Consider the following 10,955-nt stretch of genomic DNA (forward strand, 5'->3'; position numbering starts at 1 on the left):
AGAACTTAATTGGAAATGGTAGAATCACCCAATTCTTGAGTGACTTGACCATAATTACTCAGACCAATATCCTTGGTAGACTTAGGAATCCATTGTTGTCTTATCTACTTTCGAATGTTATCAGCCTTTACCTTCTTCTCATCTTCAATCTTACCAGTATTCATACAATTCTTGGCAAGATGACCAAGTTTTGTACAAATGAAACATCTTATAGTGGTATCTCTTTTTCTCATTTGATTTTTAACACAATTCATACCAATGTGTCCATATTCTCCACAGTAATGACATCTACACTAGGTATTGTAATCCCAACCAAATATTGCTTTCACAATTTTCTTTGTAGGATTCAATGTCTTTGTTTTGCAGTCTAATGCCTTGTGTCCATGTTTCTTACATTCATGAAATTTGCCTTCAAATTTAGGTTTCTCTTTGCATTCATTAGCTTTGTGACCATGTTGATTGTAATTGTAGCATTTTCCATTATGTTGGTTTTCCATTACTCCAACATTTGTTAGATGTATGACCAATCTTACCATAGTGATTACAACTAGGTCTTTGATTCTTTTGAGCACCTTGTTTGGAGGATTCACCTTCTTCTTTGTATCCAATTCCTGCTTTTCCTTTTTTTCTATAGAGGTTTTGCTCATTTAGTTGATCCATGTCTGCTTGAGATTTCATCATTCTTTCATTGATTTGCTTCTTAATGTTTAGGTCATTTCTCAATCTTTCACTGATTTGTTTTTTAGATCTTAGCTCATTTTTATTCTTTCATTGATTTGTCTTTCAAAATTTAGATCATTCCTTATTCTTTCATTTTCAAGTCTTAGGCTCATGATTTCCTCATTTGCATTGGAGATTTGATCCATAAGGTCTGCTTGTTGAAGGGATTGGTTCTGGATTTCATTGTTAATTCCATCTATTTCTTCTTTTATCTTGTATCTCTATTCCAAGACTTCACATAACCTTACTGAATGAATTTATTGTTCTCTTTTCAGCTTTCTTACTTCTTCTTGCAGGGAACCATTCTTCTCTAGGAGTTCGTTGATTGCATCATTTGCTTTATCTAAACTACTTGAAGGGTGAAAGTCTTCAATTCTTTCTTCAATGTAGAGATGATCATTCATTTGATTTTCAAGTTCTTTTCTTCTTTTCAGGGATTGGGAAAGTTGATCCTTAGCTTTCTCTAGTTGGGCAATGGCCATTTCCATATCCAACTTTTCATTATCAAGTCTAAAAATCTCCATAGCCTTGTTCTTTTCTCAAGCTATTAAGCTTTCTCCTGAGAACCACAAAGCTCTGATACCATTTATTAGAAATATTCAAGACTATGCTAAGTTACTAAGAGGGGAGCGGTGAATCGGTAACTTCTAAAACTTCTACCGATTCAATTCTTAATCCAATAAACCAATTAGCATTTAATTCATCACATCTGGTCTAATTACATGCATGAGAAACTGAAAATATGAAAGCATCCACAACACTTGAACACAAATATTTGGTGGCCTAGAAACCTTCCAAATAGAAAGTAAAACTAGGGTGGGAATGATACCCACAAACTTTAGTACTATAGCACAAAGTTGGCCAATTAAGGCTTACATTGATCACTTCTAGTGATCTACCCTATTAGGAACAAATAGGGATGCTAGGTCCACCTTGTGAGAGGATTTATAAACATACAATGAAGTATGCACTTGATAAAGAGATTTAGAAAAGACTATTAGGTCTACCTTGTTAGAGGATTTTGACTGGTTCACCTGTTAGGATGAAGCAGTAGATCTCTGGTATGCAATTGAGTTTGCTAATAGAGAATCCTTAGTGTACTGATCACCTTTCTATGATAGATTTGTCACTATTACTCCTTATACTAATATGGCCTTTACAATTATTTATCTATTGCATTCACAATACATATGCCTTCACATTTGCATTTTTGCACTCACATTACATATTCATTACATGTTACATTGGATACGATATAATACATCACATATATATACCAATCCAATTTACAAAATTACAAAGTCAGCCATGACACAAGTTAACACAAATATTACAAAGTTGGCCCAATTGAAGATACTCGGGTTCTAAAGACTGACTCGGTGAGTTTCTGATACTCGACATCCACTGTCAGTACTTGGCATCATCATACTCTTGGTAGACATAGAAGCTCGATCCATACTGATCACTTTCAAGTAGTCTTGAACTCGGTCTGCACTAGTGACTCAGTAGATATTGTGCAACTTGGCAAATATTGGATCACTTGGTTACCATGAAGTAGCTCGGCTAACACTAGCTTCACATCACCTGAACTGTTGGCTCGATAGATATTACAATGCTTGGTAAACACAGGCTTCACATCACATGAACTGTGAACTTGGTAACCATTGATAAACTTGGTATACACTGAAATGCTCAGTTTGAACTGTTGAACTTCACACTAACTAAATCGTCTCGATAACCACTAGAATTAATCCAAAGGACTCGGTAACAACTGTAGAAGCTCGGTGGCTACTGAATTGCATGGAAAACACTGTAAACTATTCAATGAGCTCAGTAATTGCATAGAATCTAAATAAGTGTGTGTCATTAATAACAAACTTGACTGATATATCAGCAGTTCCATCATACTTACTCCTCTTTACTCAATTACTTCACTAGTTCATCTAGTTATCTCTTTTCAAATCCTCTCTATCAATCAAAATGATATGGAACTCTACAAATTTAGAAAATGTCTTACCATTAAGGTTTGACATCAATGACAACATAAAAATTATTCCAATTGTAGTTTCCAACAATCTCCCTCTTTTGCATCGATGGAAACACCTTCAGTTACCATGCAATGGAAAAATTGTTCTATTGATTTTCATTGTTAGCTCCCTCTATGAAATGTATCAAATATTCATTAATGTCCTTTGTTTCCTTTTGATTCTCATCTTTAGTTTCATTCTCATTTACATATTTCATCCATCATCCATATGGATGTCAGATATGACCCCTCTTCTCTTCTTTACGCTTCTCCCTCTATGAAACCAATTGAAATTCTTCATTATGACACCAATTGTAAACCAACGGTATTGGCTCTCTCTTTGATATATCTTTGATAGGATGAATGGTAACTTGACATTCATTATCTCCCTCTTTTTGTAACTTGTATTAGATGGTAACTTAGCTCAACTTTTACCTCTTTGACAACAATGCCAAAGACCTTCAAATATTTGCCTCATGCATTCATATCCTTCTTTGATTTTTTTATAAATTGATCATTGAATTATCTCTCCCTCTATCATCTTTGTTCATGACTACTTGTAGCTCAAACAACTCATTCTTTTGTCCTTTTCACATATTTTTTACACCTTTAGGCAACTCTGAAAGTGTGACCTTTTGCATCAATTTGTAAGATATTCTGATTATAACAATTGATGCAATGTCGTGTCTCTTCTTATTTTTCTTCTAATAGGGTAATGACCCCCAACATACCTCTTATTACACATATGCATCCTTAAGTAATGCGTAAGTGAATATATAGACTATATGTTCCTTTGTATAAATTCACATATTCCTGTCTCACTTCTTTGTCTTGTGCTAGTTCTCTCAAGTAATGGTACTTGATTCATAATTTCAATGTATTTTGTGTTTTTTTGCATCACAAGATTCTTTGATATTTTTATAGAACTTGTGTTATCACAATATATCACCACAATTTCAATAATCTCTTCCTTTATACCTTTCAACAATTGCTTGATGTACACTATGTTTGAACAATTAACTATTGTAGCAACATATTTTGCCTCTGCTATGGATTGAGAAATACAATTTTTCTTCTTACTTATCCATGAAATCAATCTCCTTGCTAGAAAGAAAACACATCCACTTGTACTCTATCTATCTTCAATATTTCTAGCCTAATCTGCATATGTGTAAACTTTCAATTCAGACTTGTCACTCTTCGTATACCACAAACCATAGTCTTCTATTCCTTTCAAATATCTTGATATTCTTTTCATATCCATCATGCAATTTTCCTTAGGATTATTAGAATATCTTGCAACAATTCCAACAACCATTGCAATGTCAGGTTTTTTATTAACAACATATTGCAATTTTCCAATTATTGACCTATACAATATCTGATTTACTTTAGTAGAATCGTCATTCTTTGAAATTTTATGTTCAACAACCATATGTGTTCCAACTGGTCTTGAATCTCTCATTCCAAATGTTTTTAGTATCTCCTTAATATACTTTGATTGTGTAACACACACACACACACACACACATACACATACACACATTTTTCATCTGACAGACTTGCAAACCAACAAAGAATTTTATCTCTACAAACATTGAGATCTCAAATTCTTTCTTCATCTCATTAGAAAATGATTTTCACATCAACTCTTCTCCTCCAAATATGATATCATCAACAAATATTTCAGCTAACAGCATCTTATCCTCAAATTTACTTTTCAAGAACATATTTCTATTGTCAATAGTTCTTGTAAAACTAATTCTCACTAAATATGCATGTAACCTCTCATATTATGATATAGGATCTTTTTTCAAACCATATAATGGTTTTTGTAGTTTTCATACCATGTTCTTCTTGCTATATTAAACAAATCCTTCAGGTTGTTCAATGTAGACTTCTTCTTCCAAGATTCCATTCAAAAATTCAGATTTGACATCCATTTGATATACCTTGAATCATTTGTAAGAAACATATATGAAAGTAATGTTCTTACTCCTTCTAACCTTGCAACTGCAAAAAATGTATCTCCATAGTCAATTCCTTCCTCTTGTGCATATCCCTTACAAACTAATCTTGCTTTGTTCCTTGTGACTTCACCTTTCTCATTCATCTTTTTTATGAATACCCACTGGGTTCCAATCACATTCTTATCCTTTGGTTTGGGTACCAAGGTCCATGTCTTGTTCTTCTCTATTGGTCAATTTCCTCATTTATTTCTTTAATCCAATATTCATTCTCCAATGCTTCTTTTACATTTTTAGTTTCAAACTCACATAGTAGGCATATATCATTCTTCAACTTGCTTCTTGTCATGACTTCCGAATCTTTATCTCTAATGATTAGATTAGCTATATAGTTCCCTCTCACATATTTTGCTAAGGTAGGTTCAAATATTATTTCTTCTTGTTCTATTTTACTTAGTCCAACTTGCTCATCTTCTTTAGTTGTTTCCTACTGTAACTTAACACCTTTTGTATGATGTCTAGTCTCGTCTATCTAAGACTTGGCCTTTACAACGTAATGTTCAATAGCTTGTTGATGCTTGGGAAATCTTTTCTATTGTGACTCAACTGTGTTGATTTTTTGATGTTCAACATCTCTTTCTTTGGTTCAGGTAAAGTGCTCGGTTCTCCTTCATAGATGTATATGAAGTTTCTATAATCTTCAAGTTCTTTCTTGCATTCTTCTTCATTTTTTTATGCAAATTCATCAAGTCTAACATTTTCACTTTTCACAATTTTGTTAGTGTTAGAACTCAAACACTTACATGTCTTTCCTTTAGTGGAATATCCTAAAAATATACCTTCATGAATCTCTGCATCCAATTTTTCTTTTCTTGAATCTTTCAATATCTAACCATTGCTTCCAAATAATTTAAAATTGTTGACATTAGGCACAAAGCCATAACATAGTTCAAAAGGTGTTTTGTTTGTACCTTTCTTGACTTTAACTTGATTTGGTGTATAAATAAAAGTACTTATAATTTATCTTTGATACTTTTGTGAAACATTCTCCTCCATCACCAGTGTTCTTGCACATTTCATAATTGATCCATTTATTTTTTCATCTATCCCATTTTGTGGTGGATTCCTTGGTGCAAACATTTATCTTTTTATTCCTTTGTCATTGTAGAATGTATTGAATTCCTATGATATGAATTCACCTCTATCTAATCTCAAGCGTTCTAGAGGTTTACCTATTTATTTTTCAACTTTATCCAAATACCACTTAAACATTTGAAAAGCATCAAATTTTTCTTTGAGAAACATCACAGTCATCATCCTAAAGAAATTGTCAACAAATAGGATAAAATATGTGTAACCATAATAACTTTGCACTCCAATAGAACCATATAAAGTATAATGAACCAACTCTAAAATATCATCAAAAGAATAATTCTTGCTCTTGAAACTATAATTTGTCATTTTTCCCATTTGACACTATTTGCATATCATTTTATCAAGTTTTCTCAATCTTGGTAATTCTCTTACTTTTTTCATCTTATTAATGTTTACCAAGTTATCAAAATTCACATGGCATAGCCTATTGTGTCATAACCAAACATCTTCAAATTGTACAAATAAACATGTATCTTCATATAGGTCTAGATAGAACAATTTACCTCTTGTTTTCTCTCCATTTCCAATCAATTCACCAGTAGCATCATAGATCTCTGCCTTCTTATTTTGAAATTTAACTTAGTAGCCTGAATTGTTCAACTGTATCACACTCAACAAATTATATTTCAATCCATCAACCTGTTGTCACTTAGGTTTGCACCCTTGTCCAAGGCCTATGCGTGAGGACAACCTAGTGAAACATGGAAACAACCTCCAAGCTGTGGGACTTGAACTGCAAGGTTGAGTCTCCGGAGAAGGCTGGCTTCCTCTTACTGTTAGGGCGCACCTATCTATTCTCAGAAGGGAAAGGGAGAAAGAGAGCATTAAAGCAAATCTACCTAGTCTAATCTAAGGCGGTGATGCACCAAAACAAAGTGTTCAGACTCATTTCTGCCCATATATGCACTACAAAACTAGGCTAACATTCAAGGTCATACATTCATTCAGACTTATATCGACCAATAGCCACATACAGATCAGAAGACCAATTGAATAACACCAGGAACAGAAGATTTCACTTGTATATTATTCAATAGGACAAAGATAGATATAGTATGCAGACCACTGATCTCAACAATACATCAATGAGAGGCAAAACGCTACACATACACGTTGATGGCTGAAAGAGATGATACAGGATGTTTTATCTAGCTCAGAGACAAAGGGATTTTACACTGCAAGTCTGCAAGTAGCAGCAGAGAAAATCAGGAAGAGTTGACCTTAAGAATAGATCACCAAATTGCCTTTATAGATTAGGCATAACTGAAGATTTCTACATTACATTCACTTCTCACCTACTGGCATTAACTTTCCATCCTGAGAATCCAATCAAAGATCTGATCTGAACATGGCCTGCATACCAAGAAATTTGATATCCCTCTGAGAAAGAGCCTGGAGAAGACAGGAACGGCGCCACAACATTCCCTGACATGGTAGATGGATCGACCGGATGGATGGAGTGTCTTCCTGTACTTGGCATTCATTCCGAGTTGGTAGCAATTAATCCCACTATCAGATTGTGGAAAAACCCAGATTTCTCATCATTCATGATTTGTGCACCCATCAGAATCGATCAATCAAACAGGCTCGACGAGCCAACTGGGCCATGCAAGCCAATCACAACTTAGATCTCGCCACCCTGGCAATCTTTTATGTTTGACTGGGCGCTTACCACCCTTTCCGTGCGACTGGGCCCATTCTGTTTGGCACCACCTCAGCGACGCATCCTGGCGAGACTTGACCCCACCGACATGTGGCGAAAGGGCGCCAAGTCGCTATGCAAAAAACCTTGCAGCTTCTCCATGGCAAGATGGCGCCTGCCATCGATCCATTTCCAACCCGACGGTCACAAAACTTGACCTCCCATGACCCACCTTCTCTATTGAATTATCGGGCCCGCTGGTACGTGGCATCTCCTTGTTGGTTTGTTGGCTACTTGAATCTAACTGCACCGACGGCATGAAATGTGGCCCCGCCGGGACACGTGGCGCACGGGTGCTATGTCGTCGACGTTAACTCTCGGGCAAGTCTCGATAGCGAGACAGTACCAGTCGTAGATCCCTGCGGATCTGACGATCGTGAAGACTCGCCATTCATGCTGAGACTACTGGGCCCGCTGTACACCGTGCGCTGACTCATACACATGGCACCTCCTTATTTGGTTCGACGAAACACTAGCTGGCAACCCAAGACCTGATCTGCAAAGCAACCACGTGTCAGCTAGGCGCCATGTCGCTATGCAGAAATCAAGGCCAAATTCCCATAGTGCCATAGCGCCCACTGACAGCGTGCCCTGAGATTTACATGTGTCCCCATCCGATTTGCCACGTCGACTGCGCTTGCACAGTACTCGCTGGGGCCCATCCGTCTGATCATTCCTTGCCACGTTGAACTTTTCATTTGGGCGCTATGTCGCCATCGAAAAATGCATGGGTTTTCCGTTGGTGCCATGGCGCCTCGCCATATTTTTGAAACCTCCGGGCCGTGAAACTTGTTTGCCCGCCGCCATGAAACTTCTGACCTGCCGTACTCTGCGATCTGCGACCAAACCCATCCCACTCGGCACCATATCTGAAACTGCACCACACTCTGGATGACACCTGGAAATCCTTGGTGAGACTTGGTCCTGTCGATCCACATGGCGGATGGTCGCCATGTCACCATGATAAAATCCGCACATCTCTGCCATAGCGAGATGGTGCCATCCGTTGATGTGACCCAATCTGATGATCGTGAGGACCCGTTATACCTCGTGCTTTTGCCCTCCATGTCGATACACCTAGCATCGCCTTGAGACACGGCCCCACCTGACACGCGTCACCAGGGCACGATGTCGCTGTCATAACCCTCGCGCAAGTCCTCCATAGTACGATGGCGCTTACCGTTGATCCAAGCTGATCCGACGGTGGTGAACGTAAGCCCCGACTGTGTTAGCTGTATTGATAGGAACTCTGACCTGGCACACGTGGTTCCTTCTAATTTATCGTCACAACACTTGATTCTGCCGGTCATTGAAACTCGCCACTGTGACTATTTCCGCCGGGCGCTATGTTGCTATGGGGATTTTTTGACCGATATGCGATAGCGACATAGCGCCAAGGGCGTTAAGAACCTTTTTCGACCCACGAAACGCCGAACCCACCCCTGCAACGTGTCACCAGGGCATCATCGTGCTATAATAAATATCGTGCATTTCCCTTATAGCGCGATGGCGCCAACCGTCGGTACCGCTTAGATCTGACGGCCAAAAACTTGCAGGTTGTAACATTAAAATACTTATTCGAGACTAACCCCTACACGAGCCACGCTTTCAAATTTAAATCCTTGGCGGTAAAACCAAAGGTAACACTTCTGGCGACTCGCAGGGGGCATGAGCCTGCTCAATGCATGACCAGTGCCTGAGAATGATCCATTGGGCCATGGAGTCAGAAAAGAGGGCCTGGAAAGTACGAAACTGAGAGTTGCAAGAAACCCTAACCCTTAATGAGGAAATCAAAACATTAAAAACCCTTGAACTCTGGCTCTGTCTCTGTGACTTGGAAACAAAAACAGGACCTCCTTAGCAACTTGAGACTTGTCAAAACTTTGGGAATTGGCGACTCAAGAAGTGAGCCATGTGCACGCGCACTTATTGTAAAACAGGAACAAACAGGAAGCAACTAAACTAACTATGTACATGGATTCACAACTTTTTCAAAAACTGGGCTTCAGATGGATCCCATTGACTGGAATGGGCAGAATTTCACCATTTGGCCTGCTTAGCTGGAACGCATTGGCCTGTTTGCAGCTGGAGATCAGATAAGGGCCACTCCATAGTGGATCAAATTTGGAGTGCCTTCCTGGTTTTGCTCTGTCTGAGTCCCACTTGAGAACTAAATCTCCCTCTCTGAAGATTCTGGCCCTTGCCTTCTTATCAAAACTCTTCTTCATCTGCTGCTGGTGTATCTCCAGGGTTTGCATAGCTTTGTTTCTCTTTTCTTCTAGTTCAATCAATTCTGCCATTCTCACTGTCATGGAACTATTTTCAACCAATTCCAGCTGATGAGCCAATTCCAAGGATGGGAATTCCAATGAGATTGGAAGGTTGGCCTCCCTACCATATACCAGCACAAAAGGTGAATTCCCAATAGATCTCTTGGGTGTTATCCTATCAGCCCATAGAGCAGTTTTTAATTTTTTATGCCAGACCCTCTGATTGTCTTCTATCGTTCTCCTTATGATTCTGATCAGATTTTTGTTGGAAGATTTAGCTAAACCATTACCCTGGGGGTAGTAATTTGATGATGTGCTCAGATAGATATTGTGACTCATTGCCCATGCACAAATTTGGGTTCCAACAAAAGATTTGGCATTATCTAAGATGATAGTAGAAGGAGCTCCAAACCTAGATACAATTCCATCAAGGAATTCAACAACTGATGGCTCTGTAGCATCCTTCAAGGCAACTGCCTCTGTCCACCTAGTGAAATAATCGGTAGCAGTCATGATCCATTTATGACCTACACTAGATGGAGGATTAATGGGGCCTATAAAATCCAACCCCCACTGGGTGAAGGGCTGATCCACTTGAATGGGTTGAAGAGGAAGAGTTGCAAGTCTCTGTTTGCCTGAGAAAAAAGCACATTTCTCACATTTTCTCACATACCTATAACAATCATGGAACAGAGATGGCCAATAATATCCAGCCCTCATGGTCTTCATGGCGGTTGTTCTTGCAAAGAAGTGGCCACCATCAGGGCCATCATGAAGTTCTTTAATCATCCTCTCAACCTGATCCTCTCCAATACATCTCAACAGGGTCCCATTAAAATCCCTCCTGAATAGGATATCATCAATCACAACATAGGGAATGGACTGCAGTCTATATTGTCTTCTTTTAGCTCTGTCCAATCCCTGAGGGTATCCATTCCCTGATAAAAAGTTCCTCATGTCATCCATCCAGCTCCTTGGGGCATTAACATTTCTTTCCTCCTGCTGCTCTGCAATTACCATAGCAGTCCCTTCATCTGAATCCTGATCTGATAACATTTCTTTGCATAATCCTCTCCCTCTTACCAATTTGGTAATCTGAATATCAACATCATATT

This window comes from Cupressus sempervirens, chromosome 2, assembly GCF_028749045.1.
Source record: "Cupressus sempervirens isolate cs-2001-9-10 chromosome 2, ASM2874904v1, whole genome shotgun sequence".
NCBI classification, from domain to species: Eukaryota; Viridiplantae; Streptophyta; class Pinopsida; order Cupressales; family Cupressaceae; genus Cupressus; species Cupressus sempervirens.